Source organism: Oncorhynchus tshawytscha, unplaced genomic scaffold (genome assembly GCF_018296145.1).
Source record: "Oncorhynchus tshawytscha isolate Ot180627B unplaced genomic scaffold, Otsh_v2.0 Un_scaffold_18560_pilon_pilon, whole genome shotgun sequence".
Classification (NCBI taxonomy): domain Eukaryota; kingdom Metazoa; phylum Chordata; class Actinopteri; order Salmoniformes; family Salmonidae; genus Oncorhynchus; species Oncorhynchus tshawytscha.
In genome coordinates this window covers 69,918-85,195 of record NW_024609666.1, presented here as the reverse complement: position 1 = coordinate 85,195, position 15,278 = coordinate 69,918, and the positions used below count along the sequence as shown (strand labels likewise).

General features: G+C 47.5%; 1 pseudogene; it reads left to right on the top strand.

Moving 5' to 3' along the window:
- Nucleotides 1-1,022: 1,022 nt before the first annotated feature.
- LOC112241272 overlaps nucleotides 1,023-15,278 on the top strand; it is a 70,073-nt pseudogene continuing 55,817 nt past the window's right edge.

The window sequence follows — 15,278 nt, the reverse complement described above, 5'->3', positions numbered from 1 at the left end:
CGATTTGGTCGTTTTCCATACTGTAGGAACAGCAGGACATGGTGCACACAATGATGAGTGTTCTCTGTGGTGACACGGCACAACTGCTGAGAGCACAATGTTCTTCTCTTAGGACCAAGCTGGTTTCTGCCATTCATGACAAGCAACAACCAGAGTTGGGGTGGATTCCATGTGCGTTAATTTCAATTCAGGAATTTAATGGAGCGTTCCTTTGGGACATTTCCGTAATGTAAAGGCCAACCTGGGAATATTTCAATTGGATTTGAAATGGCCTATTCAAAATGGAATTGCCTCTACTTTTGTTTGATGACCTGTCTTAATTCTCTGACTGAAAGCCTTGTTGTGGTGCCAACTGATGTGACACCATCATTCAAAACTAAACACATCCCTTTGAGTTACTTGTTAGATTACGTAATCATTGATTCCACTGTTAGGAACTGGGTTAGTCTCAACTTGTAGGCCTCCGGGACCAAAAGCCATTTCCTGTCCTCACCCTACCACTCCAGTTTGAGCTTGTTCTGAACACTATGTTGATGGAGAAGGGTTACTTGGTCTTATTCTGACCAACCTTACCCTAATCTGTGCCTCATCACATAAACTCATTCCACAGTGGGCCTAATATTTTGGGGTTTTCCCTCCTTTGTACCTGATTTTGATGGATTAATGCCACTATTTAGTTAGTCTGTCTAGGTCTTAATTGAAAGGGAACACTAGGCCCTCCGTGGAATGAGTTTGACACCCCTGCATTAGTGCCTGGAAGATAGCAGCACACTATTATTAATAATATTTTGTAAATTCCCTCTCCGATTGGCCTGCTAGCAAGGCCAACCTCTGAATAAAGCTAAAGCCTAAAAGGTGTGTGTAGAAAAGCTGAAACGACAAGCAGTACAGAAGCTACCCAGTGTTGCCTGCCTAGTCAGTCTAGCGAGTCAGGAATTGGCAGGCTCCCCTTTCTGCGAGCACGTGATTGTAGCCTGTTGAATAGTGCGCACTTCTGAAGTTCCCTTTTGCTTTGCACTGCTGCTGCTGAGCACAACCCGGGCAGACTGTATACTGTAGTTCTCCGCCGTCCTCCTAATAACTCCCATGGAGGGAATCATCAGGGTGTGTCTCACTGAACTTCAGAGAGAGGACAACATCTCCTAACATGGAGGAGAATGAGAGTGAAGACAGGTAGGCAATGACTAGGAATGTTAGTTCCGATTCTTGGCTATTGAGCCTCATGTTCCTGCTATCGTTGAAAAGTTGGGGACTTGAGAGCGAGGTGTTTGTTCTCTCATTTGGCACCTGTAATTATAGCTCCTTCCACTAAATCTGGAAGGTGTAATTTGGGAACAATTATTTTCTTCTCATTTTGGAGAGGTGCTGTCTACTCGACAGTGTGCCCCTGTCTGTGACTCACCACCCACAGTCTTGTTATTTGTGAGACAGGGTTGTCTTTTGGAAGCTCTAGCAGTCTAGCGACGGGGCTTTGGGACGAGCATGCTCTGCATCTAAATCCGTCAAGGTGAATGCACCGTTGATTTATAGTCAAAGAGCCAACAGGGAAGAGACACTTTGATGTCACTGGACGGGCTCCAGATGAAAGGAAGTAGGTCGTGGGCTCTCCGGCAGGGCACACGGACAGCTATTCTGATAAGGTCACTGTGCCAGGGCGCCCTGCCACCCGCCACAGCTGCCACCTCTCTTTAGACCCCCCCAAAAAAAATCCCACAGAATATGAATAAAAACATATCACGTTATCCTAGTCCCTCACTAGCCCAAGCCCGACGACCTCATCCAATCTCCAAATATTTTCCATGGTATTTGCTGGGATGGCGTCGCTTCTTGTTTTTATTTTTTCTCTCAAAATGAGAGGGGGGTGTGAGGGAGGAGCATTCCTCTCTGAGCTGTGTAATGTGAGAGGAGCTGGCTGGCATGTAGACCTGATGCTAGGGCTCTGCCCCCCCACTTCTCTCTGAGACTCTCTCTCTCAACCACTCTCTTCGAACATATCGGTTGCCTAGAGACCTGCTGTGGGATGCATGGTAACGGCAGGGAAAGGTCATCCAAACCTTTTTGAGAAGTTAGTCATCCCCTACGGTGGAGGTGGTATGGGAGCTCCAGTGGATGAGGCAGGAATGGTGAGGGTGTTCTAGAACACTCCACCGGAGCATATCTTCTTCCCTCTGCTAGGCGCTTGATTGGTCAGCTTGGTGTCTCTGGCTGTGGTGGGAGTGGGGTTTCTTTCTGTGGAGGTGTTTGGTGTGGGGTTGTAACGGGCTAAAGGTCAGCTGTGAAGTCATCCCTAGAGTGATGCAAGTGTCATTATGAGGGCAGTGTGGAAGCCTCTGGTTGTTCTTGCTGAACTCTGCAAGATTGTTGCTTGGTTATATTTGCTAATTTGCTTATCTCCATTCATGATGTTTTAATGGAGGGGCTGTGTTGCTGATTTTTGTGTTGCTATTATGCAATTGCACATGCAAACATTCAGAGTGAGCAGGCTTTGGAAAAAATGTCCCCCTCCCAGTACTTTTCCACCGTTTTCTTGAGAAATGGCACCGTGGTGTAAAGCACAAATGCAGCAGTGAAGCCGTTCAAGCTTCCGTCTTGTTTATGAAGAAAATATTTAGCCTGTGAAGAAAATATTTAGCCTGTATAGAAAATATTTAGCCTGTGAAGAAAATATTTAGCCTGTATAGAAAATATTTAGCCTGTGAAGAAAATATTTAGCCTGTATAGAAAATATTTAGCCTGTATAGAAAATATTTAGCCTGTGAAGAAAATATTTAGCCTGTATAGAAAATATTTAGCCTGTATAGTGAAGTTTTTTACCACAGGTGTGTGTGTGTGTGTGTGTGTGTGTGTGTGTGTGTGTGTGTGTGTGCAGCTTGTTCAGAACAACTGGAAAGGTCACCTTTTCTTTTCACTATGCAAATCAATCAGCCAATCGGCAGCCTCCAGTCATTTGTTGACATGGTCTTTTTATATCACTATGCAGACTGGACTTTCTCATCCAGCAGGAATACATGAAAATACACCTACATTTATTTAGGCCCAGTGTCATTTTATTTGAATTGACATCCCCTCATAACCTCGTTGACCTAACTGAAATCACATGTCATGTCCGTGGTGAAATGTATTCCAATAGGACACTTTGACCTTTCACACTGCTCTTTGCATTAACGCTATAGTTAGAACCTTTACAGTTGCTGTTTAATATTTTAGATGATGTTGTGTGGGTGTGAGCATCAAAACGACCTTCCCTAAGTAGGTGGATCAAGCTTTGATAATATGCTAACGTTGTCTTTCTTCTCGTTTGAATGTCTCTGTCCAGGTATGGCCTCACAAGTCTGGATCTACCCACCACACATTTATCAAACCCAGACTAGTGCCCTTTGCAGCGTGAAGAAAGTCAAAGTGGAGCCCAGCAGCTGTGTGTACCATGAGAGAGCCCAACCGCGGACTTCTCTGAACGGCAGAACCCTTGGCATAGCGCACCCGATCAGACTCGCTCCCTCCTTTGCGACCCGAGACTTGGCAGTGGGCGAGAGAACGCGTGGCGGCGGGCAGGAGTTCCCTGTACAGACGGTGGCCGTGCGTGGGGTACGGAGAAAGCAGAACGGAACAGGAGGAACAGGCCCGGCGGAGGCCCAGCAGCCCCAGGACACAGGGCCAGTCCCCTGGCAGGGCAAGGGGCAGGAGCAGACGGACAGAGACAGGGGAGGCAGCAGTAGTGGAGCGACAGGAGGAGGGGGAAGGGGGGAGGAAGGAGGAGGAGGTAGGAAGGAAGAGACAGAAGGTGACTGGGAAGAGGGTGATTGTGGAGGTTTGAACTTGGCCGACAGCGCTCAGCGATGTGGGCTGAAACGTAAGAGCGAGGAGCTTGATAACCGCGGGAGCACCATGCAGATAGTGGAGGACCTGTCCATGTTGCCAGCCATGATGCAAACGACCAATGGGGGGAATCCAGCTGGGTTGCCCACGGCTGTAGGGGGCGGAGGAGGACCCCCAACCAAACAGGGAGCGGCGGGCGGAGCAGGAGGGGGTGACGGGGACTACCAGCTGGTGCAGCACGAGGTCCTGTGCTCCATGAAGAACACGTACGAGGTGCTGGACTTCCTGGGCCGCGGCACCTTCGGACAGGTGGTAAAGTGCTGGAAGAGGGGTACTGGGGAGGTGGTGGCGGTGAAGATCCTGAAGAACCACCCGTCATACGCGCGCCAGGGCCAGATAGAGGTGGGCATTCTAGCCCGGCTGAGCGGGGAGAACGCGGATGAGCACAACCTGGTGCGGGCCTTCGAGTGCTTCCAGCACCGCAGCCACACATGCCTGGTGTTTGAGATGCTGGAGCAAAACCTCTATGACTTTCTCAAGCAGAACAAGTTCAGCCCGCTGCCACTGAAGGTGATCCGACCCGTGCTGCAGCAGGTGGCCACGGCCCTGAGGAAGTTGAAGACCATGGGCCTGATCCACGCTGACCTAAAGCCGGAGAACATTATGCTGGTGGACCCTGTCAGGCAGCCCTACAGGGTGAAGGTGATAGACTTTGGCTCAGCCAGCCACGTGTCCAAGGCTGTGTGCTCCACATACCTCCAGTCCCGGTACTACAGGTCAGTGTCCACAGAGGTTGGGGATGGAGGGTTACACATTCAATGCTGGGTTGTTTCTGTACAATACAGGCTGTCTATAATAAGTCAGTAAGTCAGCGTAGGAGAGGCCAGGATGATCAAATTCTGACAGTAAATCCTTAAAGTTTAAGAGTAATGACATATCCTCCCAGATATGCTGGAGCTTCTGGTAGGGAGCTGAGATCATCTTGAAATCTAATTCTCTGGTGTCCACATATAGACAACCATGAGGTAGGGCTGCACAACGGTTTTACATCGAAATCGCAATACGGACACGTTCAATATCCATATCACATGCAATATTTTGAAATGCCACTCAGCCGTGTGTAACATCCGTTTTTCTAGTTTAATCCTGTTTTTCTCCTGCGGCTGCTTTCCACACACAGCAAGGCTTGCCCTCAAGGATCGTAGTTCCTCCTCTTACATCCACTAAGTTTGCGCTCTGTTCTGTTAGGTCAAATGCAGTCAACCGATTGTTCCAAACAAGAACGATGCTGCGGTCCACTTTACTTTTTAAAATAAATAATGATTTTTAAATTATTCTAGCAGTTTACCCAAGTGTTTGGATTTTTATCACAAGCCAAATCACAATCGCAATAATAAAATAATCACAATTCTATTTTTTTGCCCATATCGTGCAGCCCTACCATGACAAAAAAACGCCCTTCTGAGATCAGACAAGGATATGTTTCCTCTCTTGCCTAACATCCTGCGTGTTCAGGAGCCGCATACCACGACCTGTGAAAAAATGTGACCCCACAGCATTACTGGCAGGGGGTAGCCTGCTCACGTCCCCTCAGCCTGGGAAAGGAAACAGTGTTCTGAAAACAGACTGCAACACAATGAGGCGGGGAGAAAATCAATAACTGTCTGTATGAGTTCGTGAACATCTCACACATTGTTATCAGTCCTGGTGAGGCTGGGTTAGGATTGAGCCGTCACCAGTCTGTAGGATATGTCAAGATGTCCTGGTGAGGCTGGGTTAGGATTGAGCCGTCACCAGTCTGTAGGATATGTCAAGATGTCCTGGTGAGGCTGGGTTAGGATTGAGCCGTCACCAGTCTGTAGGATATGTCAAGATGTCATGGTGAGGCTGGGTTAGGATTGAACCGTCACCAGTCTGTAGGATATGTCAAGATGTCATGGTGAGGCTGGGTTAGGATTGAGCTGTTTAGGATTGAGCTGTTACCAGTCTGTAGGATATGTCAAGATGTCCTGGTGAGGCTGGGTTAGGATTGAGCTGTTTAGGATTGAGCTGTTACCAGTCTGTAGGATATGTCAAGATGTCCTGGTGAGGCTGGGTTAGGATTGAGCCGTCACCAGTCTGTAGGATATGTCAAGATGTCCTGGTGCGGCTGGGTTAGGATTGAGCCGTCACCAGTCTGTAGGATATGTCAAGATGTCCTGGTGCGGCTGGGTTAGGATTGAGCCGTCACCAGTCTGTAGGATATGTCAAGATGTCATGGTGAGGCTGGGTTAGGATTGAACCGTCACCAGTCTGTAGGATATGTCAAGATGTCATGGTGAGGCTGGGTTAGGATTGAACCGTCACCAGTCTGTAGGATATGTCAAGATGTCCTGGTGAGGCTGGGTTAGGATTGAGCCGTAACCAGTCTGTAGGATATGTCAAGATGTCCTGGTGCGGCTGGGTTAGGATTGAGCCGTCACCAGTCTGTAGGATATGTCAAGATGTCATGGTGAGGCTGGGTTAGGATTGAGCCGTCACCAGTCTGTAGGATATGTCAAGATGTCCTGGTGAGGCTGGGTTAGGATTGAGCCGTCACCAGTCTGTAGGATATGTCAAGATGTCCTGGTGAGGCTGGGTTAGGATTGAGCCGTCACCAGTCTGTAGGATATGTCAAGATGTCATGGTGAGCAAGGAACTGCCTGTAGGCAAATATTTGACGTGTAAGGCTTAATGCACAGGCCAAGGCTTAATGCACAGGCCAAGGCTTAATGCACAGGCCAAGGCTTAATGCACAGGCCAAGGCTTAATGCACAGGCCAAGGCTTAATGCACAGGCCAAGGCTTAATGCACAGGCCAAGGCTTAATGCACAGGCCAAGGCTTAATGCACAGGCCAAGGCTTAATGCACAGGCCAAGGCTTAATGCACAGGCCACAGGCCAAATGCACAGGCCAAGGCTTAATGCACAGGCCAAGGCTTAATGCACAGGCCAAGGCTTAATGCACAGGCCAAGGCTTAATGCACAGGCCAAGGCTTAATGCACAGGCCAAGGCTTAATGCACAGGCCAAGGCTTAATGCACAATGGCCAAGGCTTAATGCACAGGCCAAGGCTTAATGCACAGGCCAAGGCTTAATGCACAGGCCAAGGCTTAATGCACAGGCCAAGGCTTAATGCACAGGCCAAGGCTTAATGCACAGGCCAAGGCTTAATGCACAGGCCAAGGCTTAATGCACAGGCCAAGGCTTAATGCACAGGCCAAGGCTTAATGCACAGGCCAAGGCTTAATGCACAGGCCAAGGCTTAATGCACAGGCCAAGGCTTAATGCACAGGCCAAGGCTTAATGCACAGGCCAAGGCTTAATGCACAGGCCAAGGCTTAATGCACAGGCCAAGGCTTAATGCACAGGCCAAGGCTTAATGCACAGGCCAAGGCTTACACCCGTTTGATGAAATATCTGTGAAGAGCAGAAAGGCCCACTGCATCTGTACAGTATGAGTGTTTCCCTTGGAAGGAAATGTGAATGTTGTGTAAAGAGCGTGAGGCCATGTTGCATACAGACCATGCTAACCATTTGAGGATGAACGTCTCTCTCAGCCCAACGCCTCCCGAGTCTGAACGTAACTCTGTTACGAACCCTGATGCGTAGCATGGCAGCCTATCTGGTTTGTTTATGCTGAGAATAATGTTTCTTCTGCTCTTGGACAGGCGAACGGAAAACTCACCAGAAGAATGACTCTTGGCAGCACCCTATGGGCGCCGGTAGTTTTAGCTTTGAGAAACGGGGCCCTGAAATGATATGGGTTGTACGTAATGGGTTGTGTCAGTCAGTGGTCTGTGGGTTCTACCTCGTAGCTGCTGTGCTGGCAGGCTGTTTGTGTGAGGAGGAGGATGTTTAGTGAAGCCCCATTCAGTACTCAGTTCCTGAGAGGTCTCGTCGGAGGAAGAACACGCAGGATGACTTGTTTTTGTGACCGGAAAATACATTTGTTCTCCTTAAATAGAAAGCACTGTACTGTCTCTCAGAACATCTCATAGGGGCAGCTGGGCCTATTTAGTGATTCACATACATTATATATAGGGGGGATGGTTTGACTGTTAAACAGCACAGAGCTCTTTCTTGTAAAATGTCGTTCTAATGTAATGACTGTAATGGTTCTATCATAGCTGGCTGCACCATATAATGTCATGGCCTTGCATTAGCCACCGTGAGCTTCCAGCTGCTCTGGTACCAGATCCTGTTCTGTGTGGTGGTGGTGAATGATGACACCCTGATGAAGGCTTTAATTCTGAAACCAGTCCGTTTAGGAAGCACCTTTTTACTGAACCTGAAAAGGCCTGAGTATCACAGACTGGGTTTCTCCTTCAATTCATCCACCTTGGTCTGTGAGGTAGAAGAAGTAGCAGCCTATTCTTTTCCCCTTGTTGTGGTAGCAAAGGTCTGCCTGGTGGAGGACCTGGCAGCTCTCCTGTTTTCCACTGCCTCAGAAGAGCATCATCAGGCAGCCTTACTGCACGAGGATGGATGTTTCTAATTACCCAGTTCTAATTAAAGTCTCTGCTCTGGTTCTGGGGGGAGGAGGGGGGGAGAATGGGCACGTGGGCACTGCAGCCATGTCCTCAGTAAGTGGGCCTAACACAGGCTAGGCTTCTCTGTTGTCTGGTTCGCTAGTGGTTTGCTATTTGACATGTTTATTGAACAGACCAACACCCAAGAAGGAGGTGTTCATTTTTGCAAGCCGTTGTAAAAGTGACAGCATAAAAGTAACGTTTCAATTGAGACTGTGTCTGTACCACAACAGAGACATGAAGTCCTGTGTGTATTTTAATTTTCACTTTAAAATCCCCTCATCCCGTGTATCTTTCCCAGCCCTGGGTCTTCTGCTGGCTCTCACAGAGACGAGGTCAGCCACTAGGGACTGACTCACACGGCTCAAATTCATGTGCGTCATCTCATTCCAATTCCAACTTTTTGCTGCATGTCTTCTCAAGGCATGTTGGAGAGGCTTGAGGTCAACACCACACACACACCCTATAGATATAGCATGTTGTAGACCTATCGTCAGTTCAGAGTAGTTTGTCTGTCTGGTACAGTGTCCAGCATCGTTGTCTGCTAATTCAATAGAGCCACAACAAGCCCATCCACAGCACAGTAACTCAAGTCCACTGACACACCTGGTATCCAGAGGAACCGGGGCAGTGTCTGTTTGTGTCCCAGAGATCAACAGTCTGTCAGCTTTTCCCTTGGTGAAAATGTCAGGAATGTCCAGGGGAATCTTGGAGAGCTCTAGGGTGTATTCATTACACGGATTCTGTTGCATTTAGTTTACTCCAAACAAAAAAAAAACGTTTTGCAACGAAACTAGAGTTTCTATTGGACAAATTCTGGTATGTCCCTCTCCGTTTTATTCCGTTTGCTGTGCTTGCTTCTGTTTTGTTGTTAAACAATAAACGTTTTCTTTTGCACAACATAATGAATACACCCCTGCTGTGTATCCTGCTCTAAACACAGAGCTTCCAGGTTCTTAGGGATCATACATACATGCTTCCAGAGTTTGATACATTTTCCTAAAGCCCCATGGGAGTTGGAGTATACTGTACTTGTTGTCTGTATTGCAGACTTGGCACCTGGTAGATAATATGTTGTCGTTACGTAGGTGTGGGCGCCTAATCCCCACATGCCCCTGCTGCTCCCTCTCTGATTAAATCTGATGACACAGTCTGTCTGAGCCCATACCAGCATCTTACTGCCCCGGACTAGACTCCAGTAGTCTGTGCGGCATTACTTTGCATTTGGCTGTTAAGGTGATGCAATTGGTTCCCCGGTAAGCTCCTCCCCTGCCCTCAAAAGCAGAGCCCATCATCCTACTCCAGGCAGTTGTTTTTGAGACCCTCCCTGTTGATATCTGATTGGTGTTGACTCCGGTCAGTCATTTCATTTTGAACATCAACAGCCACTTTTGACTTCTGAAAACGTTGTGCAAGTGATGATGCCCCAGGTCAACCTTTTGAATGGGCTTGGCGACGATATCATCACATTCGTCAAAACGCAGTCATTTAAGATACAGTATATATAGAAAATGATATTTAGTGTGTGTGGAATTTACTTCTGCCAGATGCCTTTTATGAAGTTATGTTAAAGACCATTCCGCTTCGTTTTTTGCCCATTTGAAAACCATTTTAAAAAAGACTACAAAAATGTAACTACAATACTACTTCCTGGAAAGCGGTGCGTCACTTTTATACCGTATAGCCATTGAACAAACGGTATAAACCAGACTCTGGGGTGGAGTGTGCAGAGTCAGTAATGAGACTCCAGTAAGTGTAGCCTCCCTCTCAAGTCTCCTGGGCCTATGATGTGCTGACTGACTTTTCATGTTATATAACAACTCTCTCATCTTCCATCTTCAATTTCTGCATTTGTCACAGGGGTGGTGTTGCCAGACGTTCTGTGGTATGATTCTCATTTTTATAGGCCCTGTACACATGACTAAAAGTGATGACGTCATTGATCTCTTACTGAGGAAAGTTTGTCTCCTCACAATTCACTGGGCCTGATCATCTGAGGAATGACTGTTGGGCTAGCTGAATGCATAATTCATGTGAGGTGCCAGGCCAGCAGACCACGTATGCGAGGACATATTGGGTGGTAAATTGTGCTGAAAGCCGTGGATCTCATCTTTGAGAGTCTCCCCTGCCTTCGTTTGATTAATGGTAGTCACTGGCTGAGTGAGCGGTTTAATTCCTCAAAGTGAGATGGAAGGAGTCAGGGATTAGTTTGTACTCCTAATGTTATGTCTTAGTGTCCGGTGAGTACCTCTCTTTGGACTGGTTTAGACTCTAAAGCGAGCCTTTTAAATAGTAGTGTTATTACTTGGGAATTCGAGGTTTCTCTCTTTGTCTAAAGAACTGATGGGCGATTTAGTTTGATGTATGAACAGAGGATGGAATTTTGATGGTATCTCATTCAATTACGCGTTGCAAGTTCAAACCGAAAGTGAGGTAAATCGATCGGAGAGAGGCTGAACAGGCCTCTTTAAAATGTTCAGCTAAGTTGTATCCATAGGGACCAGATGGATGCTGTTCGTCAGCTAAAGGCAGTTCCTGGAACTGCTCTCGTGGAAGTGAACACCATCGGCTCGTCTGTCAGTGCCAGTATCACGTAGCCTAATCATGTTCTGTGGTATCATCCCAGAGACGGCGAGACCTTCTGTTTGGTTCTCAGACGTTTCAAAAGAAAAGACTGCCACATTTATTTCAAATGATCCTATTTGCTTGTTGCAGCCTATTCTGTGAGGTGATTCTGTTTCGTGGTTTTTGAGTCAAAGTCGCAACAACAACAAAAAGAAACACTTCCTAAGAGAGGACAGTATTAGGACAGTATTAGGACAGTATTAGGACAGTATTAGGACAGTATTAGGACAGTATTAGGACAGTATTAGGACCGTATTAGGACCGTATTAGGACAGTATTAGGACAGTATTAGGACCGTATTAGGACCGTATTAGGACCGTATTAGGACCGTATTAGGACAGTATTAGGACCGTATTAGGACAGTATTAGGACAGTATTAGGACAGTATTAGGACAGTATTAGGACCGTATTAGGACAGTATTAGGACAGTATTAGGACAGTATTAGGACCGTATTAGGACCGTATTAGGACCGTATTAGGACCGTATTAGGACCGTATTAGGACCGTATTAGGACAGTATTAGGCTGTTAGTTATGTCATTTAGATGTGGCCTCGTCTCTTAGTAATGTTTGGGTTGGTGGAAAAGGGAAGATACTGTAGAATGACTGTCACACGGCAGCTACATGTCTTAGTACAGGGGGATTTACATTTAATTAGAATAATTCATGCTGCCTGAACATATTAAAATGGGAGACTTGGTTCTGGGTTGTCCATTTCCCTCTCTGTATGCAGTGTCTGTAGATTCCTGCTCACTGAGGTGAGATTAGTTGCATTGACCTGACTGGCGTTCTTCAGAACACTTGAAAACCGCATGCTTGTCATAGATGACTTGATTATTCAAATGGAATCTCTGTGCAGCCTAGGCCTGTTACTGCTGCTTCTCTGTAGGTGTGGTATCTCTGTGCAGCCTAGGCCTGTTACTGCTGCTTCTCTGTAGGTGTGGTATCTCTGTGTAGCCTAGGCCTGTTACTGCTGCTTCTCTGTAGGTGTGGTATCTCTGTGTAGCCTAGGCCTGTTACTGCTGCTTCTCTGTAGGTGTGGTATCTCTGTGCAGCCTAGGCCTGTTACTGCTGCTTCTCTGTAGGTGTGGTATCTCTGCAGCCTAGGCCTGTTACTGCTGCTTCTCTGTAGGTGTGGTATCTCTGTGCAGCCTAGGCCTGTTACTGCTGCTTCTCTGTAGGTGTGGTATCTCTGTGTAGCCTAGGCCTGTTACTGCTGCTTCTCTGTAGGTGTGGTATCTCTGTGCAGCCTAGGCCTTTTACTGCTGCTTCTCTGTAGGTGTGGTATCTCTGTGCAGCCTAGGCCTGTTACTGCTGCTTCTCTGTAGGTGTGGTATCTCTGTGCAGCCTAGGCCTGTTACTGCTGCTTCTCTGTAGGTGTGGTATCTCTGTGCAGCCTAGGCCTTTTACTGCTGCTTCTCTGTAGGTGTGGTATCTCTGTGTAGCCTAGGTCTTTTACTGCTGCTTCTCTGTAGGTGTGGTATCTCTGTGCAGCCTAGGCCTGTTACTGCTGCTTCTCTGTAGGTGTGGTATCTCTGTGCAGCCTAGGCCTGTTACTGCTGCTTCTCTGTAGGTGTGGTATCTCTGTGCAGCCTAGGCCTGTTACTGCTGCTTCTCTGTAGGTGTGGTATCTCTGTGCAGCCTAGGCCTGTTACTGCTGCTTCCTGTAGGTGTGGTATCTCTGTGCAGCCTAGGCCTGTTACTGCTGCTTCTCTGTAGGTGTGGTATCTCTGTGCAGCCTAGGCCTGTTACTGCTGCTTCTCTGTAGGTGTGGTATCTCTGTGCAGCCTAGGCCTGTTACTGCTGCTTCTCTGTAGGTGTGGTATCTCTGTGCAGCCTAGGCCTGTTACTGCTGCTTCTCTGTAGGTGTGGTATCTCTGTGCAGCCTAGGCCTGTTACTGCTGCTTCTCTGTAGGTGTGGTATCTCTGTGTAGCCTAGGCCTGTTACTGCTGCTTCTCTGTAGGTGTGGTATCTCTGTGCAGCCTAGGCCTGTTACTGCTGCTTCTCTGTAGGTGTGGTATCTCTGTGCAGCCTAGGCCTGTTACTGCTGCTTCTCTGTAGGTGTGGTATCTCTGCAGCCTAGGCCTGTTACTGCTGCTTCTCTGTAGGTGTGGTATCTCTGTGCAGCCTAGGCCTGTTACTGCTGCTTCTCTGTAGGTGTGGTATCTCTGTGCAGCCTAGGCCTTTTACTGCTGCTTCTCTGTAGGTGTGGTATCTCTGTGCAGCCTAGGCCTGTTACTGCTGCTTCTCTGTAGGTGTGGTATCTCTGTGTAGCCTAGGCCTGTTACTGCTGCTTCTCTGTAGGTGTGGTATCTCTGTGTAGCCTAGGCCTGTTACTGCTGCTTCTCTGTAGGTGTGGTATCTCTGTGCAGCCTAGGCCTGTTACTGCTGCTTCTCTGTAGGTGTGGTATCTCTGTGCAGCCTAGGCCTGTTACTGCTGCTTCTCTGTAGGTGTGGTATCTCTGTGTAGCCTAGGCCTGTTACTGCTGCTTCTCTGTAGGTGTGGTATCTTTGGCTGCAGTCACACAGCTCTTTGTTTGACACAGGTTTAAGGACGGTGTTATGAGAAAAATGAATCATCTCTGTCGGCGCCGGAAGTTAAAGTTCTGTTATGAGAAAAATGAACTGTCTAATTCATCATACAGCACCGCAGAACTTTACAATTTCACAAATGATAAAGAGCCGTACACAAAGAAAGAAAAATGTGTTTAATTCACAGTCATACGTGAATGTGAGGTTTTGTGGGTAAAGTAGTCCTATGCTTCAGTAGCCATGCATACAGAGTTCATAGCAGTTCCAGTATGAATGGGGAAGCTGCAGCAACGTGTATGTAATAAAAAGGAGTGATGATCTCTCATGGTCTGTCATTTGTCTTCTCTCTAGTTGTCCACCAGTAGCAGGCTAAACATTAGGAGTTTAGTTACAGAATAGGTCTAAGTTTGTTGACAGGTGTGTGTATTTCTGTATTCAGGGGAGACATCTCTTGAATGAATCATTTAAACAAGAATGCTCAAGCTATATCCAGATGTGTGTACTGAAGAGAAATGAGTTTGCAGTACATTACCACTTTGATGACCATATCTGCTTTCTCTAGTCTGATAGTTCAGTCTGGTTGACTCTCTTGGTGTGCATGTCAGCTGCAGAAGAGTCTCCCACAACATCCTCTGGCTTCAGCTCATCTCTCTGCTCTCTGATACACACACCCTAACACACACAACCCAGCCTGACACACACACACACCCTAACACACACAACCCAGCCTGACACACACACACACACCCTAACACACACAACCCAGCCTGACACACACACACACACCCTAACACACACAACCCAGCCTGACACACACACACACCCTAACACACACAACCCAGCCTGACACACACACACACACCAGCCGCCTGACACACACACACAACCCAGCCGCCTGACACACACACACACACACAACCCAGCCGCCTGACACACACACACAACCCAGCCGCCTGACACACACACACAACCCAGCCGCCTGACACACACACCCTGACACACACACCCTGACACACACACACAACCCAGCCGCCTGACACACACACCCTAACACACACAACCCAGCCTGACACACACAGGCCTCCTTTCACTCACTTCTGGTAAATGCACCATATTTTAGGAAGTGTCTCAAAATAGAAACGTCTCACTGTAGCCCTACACTGTACTTTAGTGACTTTTGGCAGGAAGTTAAATACAGTGTGCAGCTGCTCTCTCCTCCATTTGCCAGTTCAACCCATCAAAAGCACAGGTCGCCAAGTTCTTCTCACCAGCCGTTTTATCTTCAGATAACATTTTAGAGCAGTATATTGCCTACTTTCAATGGAGGATCACACAGAATGATAAGCCTCGCCCACCAGGGGTACTTTGTCTGAAGAGCTGGCTTAATGAAGATTTCTATTCAACCTAATGGGGGATGTCATTTCACAAGGCAAGCGGGGCAGTGATATCATGTATGCCACGAACAAAGCACAATATTCATTCAGTTGAACAAATGGAGAAAGTTCCCCTCAACATGCAGTTTGCCCTTTACAATTCCCCCAAAATCAATTGATGACTTTTAGTGGACTTTCCCCCCTTCACTGCATCCAGGTTGTTTGAAATAGAAAAGGGAACTGTTGGTCTGTATCCTGATGTTTATACTGTCAGACCCGTTCTGTACCGGGGTATACTGTAGATGTTTATACTGTCAGACCCGTTCTGTACCGGGGTATACTGTAGATGTTTATACTGTCAGACCCGTTCTGTACCGGGGTAT